Source organism: Argopecten irradians, chromosome 15 (genome assembly GCF_041381155.1).
Source record: "Argopecten irradians isolate NY chromosome 15, Ai_NY, whole genome shotgun sequence".
Classification (NCBI taxonomy): domain Eukaryota; kingdom Metazoa; phylum Mollusca; class Bivalvia; order Pectinida; family Pectinidae; genus Argopecten; species Argopecten irradians.
The window spans coordinates 8,671,211-8,688,185 of NC_091148.1; the positions used below are offsets into that span (position 1 = coordinate 8,671,211).

Here is a 16,975-nt window from a genome sequence, read left to right on the forward strand (position 1 = left end):
CCCCCTTTTGATTCCCCTATTTCAACTGTCCAGGCATAAAAAAGACTTAAACTATCAAAACTGTATAGGTTTGCACTTTGCAATAATTTCGTTTTAGTAAGCATCTTTTTATTTTTCCAATTTTCCAAACGTCATGGGCACTTATTGGGTCGAATATGGTATAGCTATTTTTGTGTTACATGTTAAAGATGCTCCACCGCTGACAAATGGTATTTTTTCACTTTCAAAAACAGGAGCAGACGATTTAGTATTTTTCTTCAGTTACAAAAATTACTTACTTTACACCATTATCACCACTGAAAAGTTTGAGCTTTTAATTTTATTTAAAGTTAAAAAAAAATGAAAAATAATTAATTGCATCCCAAAAAAAATCTGTGGCACTATATCTTATATGGAATGAAGTAATGATTGTGCATGCACCAAAGGCGAAATAAATCATTTTATGTTATTTTTTGTGTTAATTAGGCATATATATATACATGATTAAACACCAATTATTGTTCAAATGATGAATGTAATTTATGCGCTGTCGGCGGTGGCGCATCATTAAATAAGTGCAATTTTAATATTTTGGTTTTTTGTTTTATTTAAGCTGGAAATTAAAACTCACTTTGAACACGCTTTTTGAGTAAGCAATCAACTATATGTCACCCATATCATTGCTATGTTTGACCATTGCTTGTTTAGTTTGTTTAGCACTCGTGTATCCATGTACTTAAATTTCTACATTCTGTGTAATGAATGCAAACGAGAATTAGGTCGAAACAACCCGGTATTCAAAACGTTTTTTGAAGTTTAAATATTTTGTGACAAAATAATATGAAATAGCACTGCGGTGATAAATCTATGTGTGAATCCTGAGTCATCTACACAGATTCTGACCGGATTCAAAACTTGTAAGATGTTTTTTGGAAAATTGAATGGGTCATTTTCTCTCCCTTTCTGATTGACCATTGGCAAAGTTGTGCGAGTCGAACTGGTACTATCAAGCTCGCGATCGGGGTACAGAAAGGAACATATTGAATTACACTATAAAAGTTCACTTGACAGCTTCTTCATCGAGATTTTGTTAGAAACTGGAAATACATCTTCATCAGGTATGCCAGCAGGCCAACATCCAAAGTTTGCAAAGACCGCCAAACTAATCAAATATCGCCTCCATTCCAAAAGAGTTCCAATAAGCTTATACCGTGCTCGCTAGCCTTTGTGCAGCTAGTAATAAGAAATTCAATTTCTTTTTCATTTAGTCATGTCGATTTATTTTTAAAATGAAATGTCAGTAAATGCTGATTTACACTGTTTATGCATGAACTATAAAAAATATAGTTACACATTTATGTGCAGTCGAATGCGCCTAAATGCATGTCAAGCGCGAATATGACACCGAAATTCCGGTCAACGAGATGTTTGTAAATTTGATGACAGATGAGTATACTGTCAGTAATTCTTGTTTCGTTTAGGATTCTACGAAATCAACTTCAGGGAGTGGTAAGTAGGCTTGAATTTGATTTTTCGTGTCTAGTACTACCTATCCTCTCAAATAAGTAATTAATTCTCGGTAGAAAAATTGCCAACATTGAACAACATGGTAACGCAAGTGGGTGATTCTGCCATGTCTGACAGAAGTCGATGAACTGACATTTGACAGACAATAATCGACAAAAACTGGTAACATTTGTTGTAAATTCCCAGAGGTTTAGACATTTTATGCTATTTAAGTTCCTGATTCCTCCAATAGGCTGCATTTTTTACCCTGGCGTGCTCGAATGATACTTAGAATTGTTACAATACACATCAAAATGGTGATGTTAGAATTAAACTATTGAGCTGTTGAGATATCCTCAGCTTTTTGTACATTTTATTTAAACACGTTATTACAAATGTATTGTACTTGTGTGATGTAAAATATCTTATCATTTAGACAGAACAATAACCACATATTTCTCTTATGTGCTGGGTGAAATAACTGAAATTACAAATTCAGTCATTGGCACATTATTATGATTGTGTATAATTGCTGTATCATTAGCTTTTGTTTCATTATATTTACGTTGTCTGTAGCAATTAAATCCTTTATAATCTGAAAACCTAGCTATATATACTAGCCATATGTGGTTGTCCTGGTGACGTCCGCTTTAGACAGCACTGTATAGTAATTATACAGAATATTTTGGTTTCGTTAAAATTCTATTTAACCAGTTAGATATATCTATGCTTATAAGCTGATGCCACTTAGATATGGTTTTGTAGGAGCATATTGAAAATGAAAAATAGTATACAGTAAAACCTGCCTTAGGGACCACCTCTGTATAAAGACTGTCTGCTTAATAAGATCACTTTTCTAGGATATCAAATGACCATTAAAAAACCTGTATATAAAGACTGTCTGGCTATAAAGACCATTTTACTCTGTCCCTTCGGTGGTCTTTATAGACAGGTTTGACTGTATGCAAAATCTCATTCCTGGATAGCGACTTAAAATAGATTATAGATGTACATGACTATGTGGTTATCAAATTGGGATGTGAAAGTGTGTGATATTAACTCATTCACCCTTGAAATTCATAAATGGACTATTCCAGCCTCTGAACTAGAAGAATCTAACTGTGTCTTCAAGGGGTGAATAGGTTAATGGTAAATCTAATTGGTTGCTCTGTGATCATGATAATAATAAAGCTACAATATACCTGTATGATGACCCTGGGGTGATGATTAATATTAATAATCTTACCTGTCACCTCTATTGTTGCTGTGGCTATAAATAGGAATTTGATGTACTAATTGACTTAGAATGATTGTGTCATATATGTTTCTAATGTAACATGTTTTTGCATATATCAGGAATGAATATGATCCAGAGTTATAGACACTGCATGCACACTGTGTCACATTTAATAGTATACTAGTAAATAATTGATATATTAATACAAAACATTTCAGAATCAGTTTTATACATAAAACAATAAAAATAAAGATTAAGTTTCATACGATCTGATTTAGACTACAGATAAAATATATTCACAAAGCATTCTTGATATCTAGATGATTACATTCTAGATCTATATCAATTAAAATCCTTTTGTTGTGTAAAACAAATATTTTAGCTGTTCTTTTTTGCTGGGTGATTAATTGAAAGTTTTCAATTCTATTGTTGGTGTATGGTTACTGGAAACACAAATAGTGTTGTATGTTTTGCATAGTCTTGTGAATTGACATATAATAACTTTCAATCACCAAGTAATATATACGATGTATACCCAAACACAGTCATAGTATACATTAATCAAAGTACTGTAAGTACTGAACTGAAAAAAGCATTGATGTAACAAAATTTTAGTTCAAAGAAGGCAAATATGTCATTAGTAACATTTTAGGGTGTGTATTTTCTTGCAAGTCCCATGTCATTATCAAGTTGGGTTATTTATCTTCCAAGTATTCATTTAATTAATTTTGGATAAATTGTTGAGATTGCAGACAACCATTCCTCCTCATATCAAAAGATGAATCTAAAAATTATGAGAAGATTTTAAGAAAATGCTAGAAAATTTCTTTTAGATTTGAACTTTGAACCTATCTTGAATTCAACAGTTTCAACAAATATTTACAGTCAGTGTCATGTGACCTTTTCTCTAATGTTTGAATATAATTGTCTGAATAACAAAATAAAGGAAAAAAAAATTGTAGTTATGATTATTTGATAATTGATCTTGAGGACAAAGCCATGGAGACAGCTAATAACAATCTGCAGTAAAATGACAACAAGGGAAACATTAAGACTCCATTAAGAAGAAAGTATGATCTGACACATGGATATCCCTTGATTGCATTTTTACAAAGTTCATGGCTTATGCTGCAAATGTTGTTTACAGACCTCATTTATAAGGAACTATGTGCAATGCATATAATATACAAGTATTTTTTTCCGATGAACTATGTGGCAAAAGGCAATTAATTAGATAATTTTCAAGAGAAGAAATGAAATGACAAAAACTAAGGGTCAAATGTTCATTTAAAGAATTGGTTACTGCATCAAAATCAAAACTGAATTGTTTTGAATTATGTTTATTCAAAAATACTTTAATACAAACATGAAATAACATCACAATACATTATTTTTTCTAGTTCTCTTCTGTGATACACACAATGTATTCAGGCATATTATCAAGTAAAGAGCAGTTCTTGATACTTTGCTGCAATATTGAAGAAAAGTCATATCAAAGTTAGATTCAGTATGATACTGTCTCTATATAATGCATAAAATGGACACTGAGAATTCTTAACAGCATATTAAAACAACCATTCTCAAAATCAGTGTGTTATTTGTATACATTGACATGTACATTGGACCCTCGATAATCTGGAAACCTTCGTTCCCAGCCTAAACCGCCCAGATTACAAATTTTCTGGACTGCCGAATTTTGTGTACCCTAGTCAATTTTGAAATTGTCATGTACAAGTTACTCTCCTTGACCTTGTAAATCAATGATTGGTTTTTATGTTTATGTACTAAAATAAATACTTTTTTTGTTATGTTTTAAAGGTTTTTTTCCCATTTAATTATGTTAAGAATATGAAATTAACGTACATGTAATCACACATTATTGGCAACTTGTTGTTAATGTCACATTACTTACAACTGTTTGTACATGTATTGGTAACAAGATCAGAAAACAGTTGTAAAAACATTTGATAGAGGCATCAACTAAATGGAACAACTAATGGGCTATGTCACCAGAAGCGTTAAACTTTGTGTCATTTTTGTGAACACACTGCACAAAGTCAACAAGTAAACTGTTTAATATGTTTCTGTTGTAGCAAATAAATGAATGTCATTCCATATACAATGTACTTATATGGCCGTGTCACAGATGTGAATCATTGAAATATACATTGTAGTAATGATAACTCAGGCGTGATGATGGGTAAATAAATTATCAGTTTATATTATAAATGTAGGATATTTCTATATATATCTAAATGCAAAGTTACTCGACACTCGCTAATTGTCATCACTTGATGTTTTGCAACATTACAGTCAATGGGACAGAATTGTAGTTCTGATAATGACCGTTCTGTCAGAATATATATAGTGTGTTTCATTCAAGCCAAGAAAATTATTTTTGTTTGTATGAAATTTTACAACAAAACAGAAAGACTAACATGTGAATCAGTCTGTGAAGTTAAAAGTTTAAACACCTTCTATCTCTCCACAGATTAATAACAATCGGCAGTATGTCAAATGGTGACAACTCTTTCCAAAGTTGCAAATATACTGGATTTACTTTTTTGTATTTTTGTGTTTTAATTGGCATTACGAAACAATGCGAATGAGAAGCGCCAATCCATATGCTTGTTGTCCAGAGCTACATGTATGCTGTCGCAGCTAGTTTGATATATGCCTGGTAGTCATCCTTAGAATCATTTCACTGCCTCCAAAGTAATCCTGATAATCTCCAGTCTTCAACAATTATGAATCTGCTTCAGATGACTAGCCAATGAGTCCTGTAATTATAAAATTTAACATATATATCAATATTCTTAATTTGTTATAAAAAAGTTACAGAAATCATCTAACAATGACAAAAGGAAGAAACTGGACTCATGTACACAAGTACTTTGAGTTAAAGATGCTCCACCCCCGACAGAGTATAAATGATATTCATCATTTGAACAATAATTAGTGTTTAATCGTGTATGCATAAGTCTAATTAACACAAAAAATAATATAAAATAATTAATTTTGCCTTTGGGTCAAGCGCAATCGGTACTTTATTCCATATAGGATATAGTGCTACAGAATTTTTTCGGGATGCAATTAATTATTTTATTTATATTTTTAACTTGAAGTGAAATTGGAGCTCAAACTTTTCAACGGCGGTAATGGTGTAAAGTAAGTAACTTTTGTAACTGAAGAAAAATACTAAATTGTCTGCTGCCATTTTTGATAGTGAAAAAATACCATTTGTCAGCGGTGAAGCATCTTTAATATATTAGCATCATAATTAATTTGTCTCCTATACTTGATACACATTGATAAAATACAATGTTTTTTACTGTTAGCAAAACTTACTTTAAACCAAATACTGTAATATTGAGCAAGTGTAAATTTACCATGTATTACAGTGCACAGGTTATTGTTTATTTTGGTAAGTGTTATTATAAATTCTCTGAATCCATGAAGTTATATATGTAGTGACTGTTTAATCGATGTTTTAAGTTCATACCGCCAAATTCGAAATCCCAGATATCAATTGTCTTAAATAAATCTAGCATTACAATTCTTCTATTTATCTAAAGAAATTCTGTATTCACATGTGTATTACACACATATATACGTATTGTGTATGGATCTATATCATGCATTGTTTTGCCTACAAATAAACACATGCTTTGTGATGTTTATAGACATATTGACAATCTGGTAAATTGACTCTATGCATTAATATTAAATTTGATGTCATCGCATTAGAAAATAATACCAAAAATGAATCTTGTCAACTGCTAATTATATAACAACAAACTACTTCAAATTTAAAGTGATATTCAATTTTGTTGCGTTGTAATAAAATGAAACGTCGATTATATGGATGTTAGCAGGAATTCACACATACTCATGATGTTGTAAGTTCACTTAATGTGCCGATGTCTGTCAAATAGTTCATATAATTATAATATACCGACCCATAGGCGTGATAGGCAAAGAAGCAAAACGAAATGAAACTTACGATTTTCACTGCTTCTGTCTCCAAATACGAAAAGAATTCCGAAGTTTACTAGCAAGGTGGCTTGCAACATGCAGTGTTCAAATATTCTTCGGTGTTTTTCTGATATGAGAATGTATTTATTACGCTCGATAATTAAATGGAAAATATCTCTTGACTTGCAAGTTTACATCACAGGTCCGCTTTGCGTGATGACGTCTTTGTTTACATTCGGCCGTTTACACTATTGCTGAGTGTCACGATATTTCATTGTATCTGTATCCGTGTATTAAATATTCCCTCGTTAATGAAAGGATGCGTTAGTTGACAATCCGTGCGAAATGATAAGGAGCCAGCGTAACTCAGAATTTATCGTGTTTGTTAGCTTCTGCATAGATCACCCAGACGCTTGATGCGTACGTAGTTAACAAGCGTCTGTTTGAGTGAGACTTGGTTAAATTCAGTGGGCCATCGTAATGACATGATCACAATACGAACGTACCTGTTCTCCAAAATGACTATCAATATAATACATGTAAAAACAAACAACTTTTGTATCTTTCTTACGTCGGGATGAATTAAAAAATTGTCATTACATATTAATGTATACATCAAACTACAATTAGTTACTTACATACCAAAATCCTGACAATTCCTTTATTTAGTGTTACCCAAACCGGATGTTTACATAAATATATGCAAATGCGGGCGAGAATTAGGCCACCGATCGCTACCACTGATGCAAATTATCCTCACTATTTTTCAATTATAGACGTTCATGTTATAGTTTTTGTAGACATGTTTGAAACTATTCTATTTAATGAAATACCATAGAAGTTGTTTAACTGCACTATGGCAGCATATTTGTTCTAGGAAGAGGAAAAGAGAAAAAATCGCATGCAAATGAGAGGTCAATCGCATTTAAATTAGTGGGTCATCCGGGCCGTAGCAATACTGGAAAAGTCATAGTATACATTAAAAAGTGACATGATTATGAATATCATATATTATCCAAAAAAAATCTGTGACTTATCAAATGTAAAAGCTAGCCCAGTTTCCGCAGAGAAATTTTGCTGTTTCCAAATTACACGTAAATAAAAGGTGAAATCTCAGAAACATACATGTTTTAACTAAATACTGTACATAGCTTGCATGTATGAGGTATTTTTACAAGTGAAAATGTACACGTCCCTGAAATTGTCAAGGATAAAATTGAAAATCACTGAAAATCCTTGGGTATATAACTGTACAACAATCGGGTGACTGTCACAGGCCCTTTGGGCCTTGATCCTGTTTAATAACACAGAGCGCCAGCTGTGATCAACGTTTAATCCATGCTTAAGTTTGCACTATAAACGATCAACTCTCTTATTTTTAGCTATACAAACAAGGCTAAAAGGTTTACCCACTTAAGTTTTTATATTATTGAATACACTATCGCTTCTTAAAGGTTTAATTATTTGATTTCTATTACATAATCCAGTCTAAAGGACTTCTAAAGCTTAATATTATTGTAATTAATTCTCTGATCTGTAGTTGACCCTAAGTTATAATTACAAAACATTAGATATCACAATATAAAACTCATTAATTTCAATTTCAGTATAATCTGGGGCTCTTGAGCTAAGAAAAAAAATATATCAACTTGAAATCAGTTTGGTGATCTTCATTTGAATAAAAATATCAACTCATTTTTTAAACCCAAAACATGTAATAAGCAGTTTAATGGTTGTATTTTTAAGCTTACAATAAGAAATCTGTAATATTTCAAAATCATTTGTGGTTAACAAATATTTTATAGTTCAATGTTTTGAACAAAAAGTATGTTTAAAGAGTAAATTAACAATATGCGAATATGATTATGCATTGATTTTCAGGGATTAATACAAATCTTCTAAATGCTTTTGATTTGAAAGTAAATTTACAAACTAATGCCCATAAGTTAGGAAATATTTGTCAGTTTTGTATATTTTAAATCAAGCAATTCATTTGATATTCTTTTACATAAATAATATGTATCCTAAATAGTTTTTCAAGCTAAGAAATTTCATCTTTTTTGCGGTTTAACTAAGACTAGCAAACTATCTTTTAAAAAAAATGTTTGCAGTATTTAGCAAAAAAATTAAAAGTTATTTAGTTTCAATGAAAGCAAATTGTTACTGTATCAAATTTTACACACCTTATAATATTTTTTAATGTATTAACCTAACACATCATTTATATTTTTTAGTTTTTAAGCTAACAAGTTGTTCAGAATTTAGCATTTTAAGCTAACAAATCATTCAGAATTTAGCATTTTAAGCTAAAAAATCATTCAGAATTTAGCATTTTAAGCTAACAAATTGTTCAGAATTTGGCATTTTCAAGCTAACAAAGTGACTTGAAAGCTATAAGCAAAACCTTTGTTAATGTTTTCTGTATTAGATCAGTGCTTTTCATGTGGATTGTTTAAGTAAATCCGTGTGATAGTTCTGACATTCCAAGACTTTCAACACTTGCATTGTCTAGGCTACCCAAGGCTCCAGGTGATGTATCTGGCATTTTCAGCATCTCTCACAACCGTGAGTTTCTATAACAGGATTGTATGTACAGTATATATCTAATCCTCACTGACATTTATACACACTGCACACACTACACATTGGGACAGTGACTGGGAGCCGAGATCCGTAAGTAAATTAATACTCTATTGTAGGCAAATAGAGATGTGAGACGAATCATGTGTTCACATATAAATTGACACTCGATTCGAGATGTGAACAACCTGAACATGTTCAAATATATATATATATTATATATTGAACTATGAAAATTTAATAGAGAAATTATATTGACTTTCAATTGGAGATATGAACGACCTGAACATGTTCAGATATATATTGAACCGTGAAAATTGAATAGAGAAATTGACACTCGATTTGAGATGAGAAGGACCTGAACATGTTCAGATATATTGAACCATTAAAATTAATAGAGGTTTTTACACTCAATGTTTGGTTTGAACATTTTCAGATATATACCGTACATATATTGAATCATGAAAATTGAATAGAGAAATTGACACTGAATTTGAGATGTGAACAACCTGAACATATTTAGATATAATTGAACAATCAAAATTGAATAGAGATTTAGATATCCAATGTGAATATTTGATGTGTTCATATATAATTGTATGATATATATAATTAAAAACCATAAGATTAAATAGAGAAATTGACTCTCAATTTGAACCAGTTATTGAACCATGAAAATTGCCACTTGATTCAATCTGAACGTGTTCAAATATGTATTGAACCATTAAAATTGAATAGCGATGTGAGACGATATGGTTGAACATGTTCAGATAGATGTTGAACAAGAAAATTGACTAAAATTTCTCTATAAGAGGAGCGAAATCACGCTTGGATGTGACCCTAATTTTTTGTCTGCAGAAACAACAGCATGACTTCATATTTTGGTTATATGATGTCATTATTGCCTGTGATGTCCTAAAAAGGTTTAATATGACATGGCTGTATGACATTACTATATGACATGTATGATACATGGCTATATGACATGGCTGTATGACATTACTAAATGACATGTATCATACATGGCTATATGACATTACTATATGACATGTATCATACATGGCTATATGACATGGCTGTATGACATTACTATATGACATGTATCATACATGGCTATATGACATGGCTGTATGACATTGCTATATGACATGTATCATACATTGCTATATGACATGGCTGTATGACATTACTATATGCCATGTATCATACATGGTTATATGATATGGCTGTATGACATTACTATATGCCATGTATCATACATGGTTATATGACATGGGTGTATGACATTACTATATGACATGGCTATATGACATGGCTGTATGACATTACTATAAGACATGTATCATACATGGCTATATGGCATGGCGGTATGACATTACTAAATGACATGTATCATACATGGCTATATGACATGGTTGTATGACATTACTATATGACATGTATCATACATGGCTATATGACATGGCTGTATGACATTACTATATGCCATGTATCATACATGGCTATATGACATGGCTGTATGACATTACTATATGACATGTATCATACATGGCTATATGACATGGCTGTATGACATTACTATATGACATGTATCATACATGGCTATATGACATGGCTGTATGACATTACTATATGACATGTATCATACATGGCTATATGACATGGCTGTATGACATTACTATATGACATGTATCATACATGGCTATATGACATGGCTGTATGAAATTACTATATGACATGTATCATACATGGCTATATGACATGGCTGTATGAATACTATGACATATCATACTATATGACATGACTGTACATACAGGTATATGACATGGTTGTATGACATTACTATATGACATGGTCATACATGGCTATAGACATGGCTGTATGACATTAATATATGACATGTATCATACATGGCTATATAGACATGGCTGTATGACATTATATATGACATGTATCATACATGGCTATATAACATGCTGAACTGATGACATTATGACATATCATACATGGCTATATACATGGCTAAGACATTACTATAGACATGTATGATACATGGCTATATGACATGGCTGTATGACATTACTATATGACATGTATCTGACATGGCTGTATGAAATTACTATATGACATGTATCATACATGGCTATATGACATGGCTGAATGGGCCAATTAACTATGTGATAAATGGTAATGTATTTTAGAAATTCACATGAACATTATCATATCTTTTGAACTGAAAAAATCTAAGCTTAATTGTGGGGAAAACAAATACACGTGTATATTGGAAACTTAAACATGTTTTAATAAATTAAACTTTAAAAATTGATTCAAACAAAATTGTAGGAAAATACATAGATTGTATAAATAGATTGAGAAGAGGTTAATGAATTAGAATGTTGTGTATTGCCCTGTGATTGGTTGATTAAGGTTAATGTCCTATTTACACAAACAGATAATTTAGTTGAAGGACGGGCTGATACCCAGTGTATGCAAGGTGTTGCATGTGTGAATGCCTGGGCTTCGGTGGCAGAGTGATTAATATGTGCCGACATATTACTACAAGCCCTTCGAATTCACCTCTGGGTCGCGAATTTGAATTCCATGTCGGGCAGTAGCCTTGTAGTCTGATCATGATCATGACCTTTTGTCGATGGTTTTTCTCCGAGTACTCCGGCTTTCCCTTTCCTCCACTAACAAACCTTGTATGTCCTTACATGATCATGGCTGATGATAGGACGTTAAACCAACAATACTTAAACCCAAATGTTTATACATGTACTGTAAATTTCAGGAGATTGCAGTATCCATGTTGTTAATATTTGCAGTCACGGTTTTCTTATAGATCTTTGTTACTGTAGAGTTTTTCAAAATGGTGCAAAAAGATCTTAATTGTAATAAAAATGTCAAGATATGAGAGAAAAATAACCTTTTATATGTGGATATGAATGATAGAGTTATTCTACCTTTAAAGTGATTCCTAGATTAATAGTCTTATTATTAATAATTTAATAACTTTAATCCTTAAAGATTTGAATTTATAAAATCTCTTTTACGTTTCTCCTTTCAGGAATTTCTAATGCTGCATTATGCCGTATAAGAAACTTAAATTATTTTGTAAATTATAGAAACATTTCGTTGATACACGTGTCGAAGCATGTGCCTGATATTTTCACTACTCTGGCTTGACGTCATAGTTTATGTATTAAAGAAAAACAGCACAACGAGAGATATGTCATTTCAGAATTAGGCATGTATTATATCATATTAATGCTGATTTATAAAACGGTAATAATGATGATGGAGAAAGAGAAATGAAGTCCCATAACAGAGTGCTTTCATTTAATGGCAGACAATTCTATATCTTAAAGAAATTACAATGCATTATATAGTATTTATCATTCGTTCATCAAGATACATTGAATATTAACCTTTGTCATTTTGACACCACAGATGGTATAAGGCTTTTAATTGGTCTTTTGTACATGTATTATTTTCATTATCAAAATGTGAATGAAAGCTAGTAAATTAAGTAGACTGTCAACAATACCAGCTGTGACAATTTAAAAAAAAAAGTTATGTTTCTATCAAATGTGACGTTAGAATTAGTTCACAATTTGATGGCTAGAAAGATTCAGATAATATATAAAAGGCTGATGATGGCATTTTATCTATGACATTGCTTCTCTTTAAAATGCTGCTGTCATGACACCCATGACATTGAATGTCTTTAAAAGGCTTATGACATTTGACCTGTGACATTGAATGTCTTAAAGACTGGTGACATTTGACCTATGACATTGAATCTGTTTAAAGATGCTCCACTGTCGCCAGAGCATACAAGATGCTCATCATTTGAACAATAACAGTTGTATATTCGTGTATATATATGTCTAATTTACACAAAAAGAATATATATACATTTGACCTATGACATTTAATGTCTTTAAAATTTTATGACATTTGACCTTTTACATTCCATCTCTTTAAAAGTTAGTGACATTTGACCTATGACATTGAATCTCTTTAAAAGGCTGGTGACATTAGACCCATGACATTTCACTAATGACATTGAATTTGAATCTCTTAAAAAGTTTAGTGACATTTGACCCATGACATTGAATCTATTTAAAAGGCTGGTGACATTTGACCTATGACATTAACGTCTTAAAAAGGCTAATAACATTTGACCTAACTATGACATTTAATCTATTTAAAAAGCTGATGACATTTGACCTATGACATTGAATATCTTTAAAAGGCAAGTGACATCAGACCTATGACATTGAATGTCTTTAGAAGGCTGGTGACATCAGACACATGACATTGATGTCTTTAAAAGGCTGATGACATTTGACCTATGACATTGATTGTCTTTAAAAGGCTGGTGACATTTGATCTATGACATTGTCTTTAAAAGGCTGATGACATCAGACCTATGACATTGAATATCTTCGAAAGGCTGGTGACATCAGACCTATGTCATTGAATGTCTTTAAAAGACTGGTGACTTCAGACCTATGGCATTGAATCTCTTTAAAAGACTGGTGACATCAGACCTATGACATTGAATATCTTTAAAAGGCTGGTGACATTTGACCTATGACCTTGAATATCTTTAGAAGGCAAGTGATATCAGACCTATGGCATTGAATGTCTTTAAAAGGCTGGTGACATTTGACCTATGACATTGAATGTCTTTAAAAGGCTGGTGACATTTGACCTATGACATTGAATCTCTTTAGAAGGCTGGTGACATCAGACCTATGGCATTGAATCTCTTTGAAAGACTGGTGACATCAGACCTATGACATTGAATCTCTTTGAAAGACTGGTGACATCAGACCTATGACATTGAATCTCTTTGAAAGACTGGTGACATCAGACCTATGACATTGAATCTCTTTGAAAGACTGGTGACATCAGACCTATGACATTGAATCTCTTTGAAAGACTGGTAACATCAGACCTATGACATTGCTTGTCTTTAGAAGACTGGTGACATCAGACCTATGACATTGAATCTCTTTAGAAGGCTGATGACATCAGACCTATGACATTGAATCTCATTGTTTTCTAGACAAAGAAGGACTTCGTTGTTTTCTACTTGTGTCCAAATAATTTCTTGGCCTCAAACTCACGACTTGCGGCACCCAATCGCCTAGTCAAACCTGCTGCTTATATAACATAATGCCATATGTATCCACATCCACAAAAAAGTGAAGTTAAAATCGCTGATGGCCAACCGATATCCTGACAGCTCTGCTCACTGTGATAACTCATCAATTACATGATTTGAAAAGTTCAAACCTGGATGACAATGCATATTTACTTATATAGATATTGCATGATTGGTGAGCATACGTTATATATGATATGCTAGACAGTGTAAATACTATTTTACAAACATGGTTGAAATTGAAGTCACTTCACTGGTTTAGGTAATGTTAATTGACTTGACTGTTGTATATTGTGTAAATTCCAATATGTCTGCCCGCTAATGACTCCCACGGAGGCATTGATTTTCACATCAACAAACTCCTCTATATTTTGCCTGTAGTTGAAGTTAATAAAAGCGAGCAGAGTGGTATCGACTCTCTAGATATGGGAATTAAAAGCATTTCTTTTTACCGTTAACTCCGAAATGAGGAATGTATCAGAAGCCCATAGTGTAAAGGGGTTTGGGTTTTATTAGTCCTATTAACAGCCAGAATTTATTATGTAAGGATGTGCCAGGTTTGTTAGTGGAGGAAAGCCGGAGTACCTGGAGAAAAACCACCGACCAGCAGTCAGTACCTGGCAACTGCCCCACATGGGATTTGAACTTGCGACCTAGAGGTGAAGGGCTTGTGGCAATGTGTTAACCACATACTCAGCCACAGTGGCCCTTTATAGTGTAAAGGCTATGATATAAATGTGCACAACTTAAGGTAACATATTATATGAGCAAATTTACATAGGTAGGTTTTATGATAATATAAATTGATGCATTATTAAATCAAAAATTAAAAAAAAAAAAATAGAAATTTTTGTTTGCAAAATTGATGTATTATATTAAATCAAAAATTAAATAAAAGGAAAATTAAAAAAAAAATTGTGTGATAAATTGATGTATTATATAAAGTCCCAATATTGGTATCGGTCTTATTTTTCTCATAATTTAGAAAAATATTGAAAAAATCATGCAGAGACAGGACTAAATCAAATTCAAGATGAGCGATAATGATTCGGAAACTTTTGAAAATATTTAAGTAAATATTGAACATCGTTAGGTTGGTTCCATTTAGTCAAACAAGCCGATGTTAACCAACATTGTAACGTCACTGCCGAGAACGTCATGTGACTACTGTAACTACATAACGTCTGTCCAAAGTCTTCCGAGAACGGGTCATGAACTTTCCGACTTCCATTTGGCAATAATCGTAACTTCTATGGCGACCAGTTTAAAATGAAGGCATGTGTAAAAGTATCGCGTTGGTTTAAATGGCCCTCAGTGCTACACGCGTAAAAAGACGTTTTTTGACTCCGAGTTTTCAACCGGCGGTCCGATCGTCAAATCTCCCTCCTGTTGCTAAAATTATGACTGAAAATGAAAGTGGAATGCTTCCGATTGGTTCTAGTGTAATTACATTCGATATTCTCGGGATGATACTCTAAAAATAAGCACAGGTGTGGAGGAATTCGAATGGTATACTGACTCGTCAAAATGGCCGCTCCGATAGATCGAAGTGATGAAGAACGTGTACAACAGTTCTTTGCTAGCGATGTGTCAGAAGTTGAAAGTAAATTTGAAGGGTCAGATACTTTAGATTGGGATCCAATAGAAGGCAAAATTAGTTTAATTTCTCCTATAAATAAGTGTGTGCCCGATGCCAACACAGAACATGAGGCAGCCCCCCACGCGGCCGGCTGCCGTGTTGACAGACGACAAGATTGACTTTCACAGGCGAGTTGAAATTAGTGCATAACATGAATAAATGTAAGCTAGTTGTTTTTAAAAGCATTTTTGGATGATTACAGTATAGATATTATAGTTGTTCACACAAATTTGTTTATATTATCTACACGAAGTTTACCGTCAATGACCGGCACGTTGAAAGAAAACATGAACGAAAAATGACACTGGGATTACGTTTTATGAGATGCAGGTGTTTCTTTTACGTTGATAACGGCTATGGGTTTTATCAAGATTAAGTGATTTACACCACTGTTGGTCAAGTCATGATGCATTTGAAAAACAATTTTTCAGAAATTGTTTAGGATCGTTTTCTAGTTATATTGTCTAATTAACTTTCACCTGACTGAAAATGACTTACCTGGACTCACCTGAGCTATAACAATACTTTTAAGGGTAACTTGGTTCTAAGATAGATATAATATGTGGTGCATAATGCAAATGCATACACTATGTGATGATAGACCAGAAATTAAACAGGAAACTAGCTTCTTTCCTTCATGAACAATTATCAAGATTTTGTTTGTGAATATTAATTAGTTTTAGAAGTTTTTACCTCTATGGCGACCAGTTTAAAATGAAGGCATGTGTAAAAGTATCGACTTTCAACAACTGCTGTACAAAAGTTATTAAGAAATCATTACATATATTCTTTGATATAATTTAATTTCAACTACATCTACAAATATTAACAATATCACGATGGAATCTAACTTGATTTTTTGTTGGTGGTTAGGTATAGTGTG

At 32.4% G+C, this 16,975-nt stretch overlaps 2 protein-coding genes and 1 long non-coding RNA gene across 5 annotated transcripts in view; 1 reads left to right on the top strand and 2 right to left on the bottom strand.

Annotated features, from left to right (window-relative positions):
• Window positions 1-1,157, bottom strand: part of LOC138309696 (DNA replication ATP-dependent helicase/nuclease DNA2-like) — a 41,720-nt gene extending 40,563 nt beyond the window's left edge. The window contains exon 1 of the mRNA XM_069250914.1: window positions 1,029-1,157. The gene's annotated coding sequence lies outside the window, so the exon portion shown is untranslated. The remainder of the gene's footprint in view (window positions 1-1,028) is intronic.
• Window positions 1,158-1,418: 261 nt separating this feature from the next.
• LOC138309114 (cAMP-dependent protein kinase inhibitor gamma-like) overlaps window positions 1,419-16,975 on the top strand; it is a 42,357-nt gene continuing 26,800 nt past the window's right edge. The window contains exon 1 of one of the 3 annotated variants that reach the window (XM_069250256.1): window positions 1,419-1,488. The gene's annotated coding sequence lies outside the window, so the exon portion shown is untranslated. Of the gene's footprint in view, window positions 1,489-1,526; window positions 1,669-9,287; window positions 9,371-16,975 lie in introns of those variants that run through there. The other 2 variants (XM_069250257.1, XM_069250258.1) reach the window with 2 other exon arrangements.
• On the bottom strand, window positions 3,405-7,293 carry LOC138309068 (uncharacterized). Its single transcript, XR_011206193.1, has 2 exons — window positions 6,726-7,293; window positions 3,405-5,502 (listed from the first exon to the last, which is right to left on the bottom strand). It is a non-coding gene; the product is annotated as an uncharacterized lncRNA (long non-coding RNA).